Source organism: Teleopsis dalmanni, chromosome 2, assembly GCF_002237135.1.
Source record: "Teleopsis dalmanni isolate 2A chromosome 2, ASM223713v2, whole genome shotgun sequence".
In the NCBI taxonomy this organism is placed as follows: Eukaryota; Metazoa; Arthropoda; class Insecta; order Diptera; family Diopsidae; genus Teleopsis; species Teleopsis dalmanni.
This window is the reverse complement of record NC_051847.1, coordinates 209,269,013-209,270,145: the sequence shown is the minus strand read 5'-3', so window position 1 is coordinate 209,270,145 and position 1,133 is coordinate 209,269,013.

The following is a 1,133-nucleotide window of genomic DNA, read 5'->3' as shown; positions in this document are numbered from 1 at the left end:
AGTACATGTGAATGTTGCCCATGTGGAACATATTTCTATATCTACATCTTCTGAACTAATATATGTTCTATTTTTTTGTAGATATCTAGAAATATACTATATTTGGAATGTTGTATTTTTAAGTTAAATTCACGAAGTTTTGTGCAGTCTTTTTAATGGAGCAGCTATGCTCTTAAAAACTTGTAAACAAAAAGAGAATATCGTTTATGTAGGTACACAAGATAGATTTAATTGATATGTTCTCTCAAAACATAATTAACAAGCATCTGAAAGGTGGCAAGGACTGTTTTGAGACCAAAGAGCATTCTTGTAAACTTATAATGATCGTTTGCAGTAGAGAAAGCAGTTTTGCTCTGTCATTAGGTTGGACTTGGATGAGTATACAATAAACTCCGTCTTTGTATACTAAATCCTCATAGAAAATAACCTCAAAAACTGTTTTATCTCTTGGATTTAAATGATCAGCAAATTCATTCTTGCTATTTTCAACTTTTTCATTAATAAAAATTCGAAGCTTTTTATGTCCAATATAAATTTTAAGAGATAGCTCTTCTTGATCGTATTATATCGATAATGTAGCATTACTAGATACTTATTACGTTTTCACTTTTTTTATTGATAACTAATAATTCCATGGGTATAATTATAAAAACGAAATTCAAAAAAAATTACTTGGACAATTTTTGTTTCAAATTTTTGCAAAACTGAAATTTTGTATAGAATATCTGTTGATATTTTAGAATTTAAGACTTTGAACAGGGTGAAAGAAAACAACCTGGGTTTGACTGTAAGTATGAAAAGTTTTAATTTTGGTTTTGTCCTAGTTCAATTGAAATAAATCCGAACAACTCTCTAATCTACGGTGGGAACTTGGTCGACCTTAATGGCGAACTGCTGATACTAGACGACCTCCGATTTTAATTAACCTTTCGACGGTAAATGGGCTCTGCCGACGGTGGTCATATACTTCCCTAATACTCATGGAATATCTTATGTAAAAATCTAAAACTTTAATAAAAGGGGATGATGCTACATTTCTCTCTTCAAACACTACTGCTGCTAGGTAGTTAGTAAAAATGTTCTGTCGACAGTCCCTAGACACGGTATCTAAACTCCGGCCTTAAGCGAAGGCC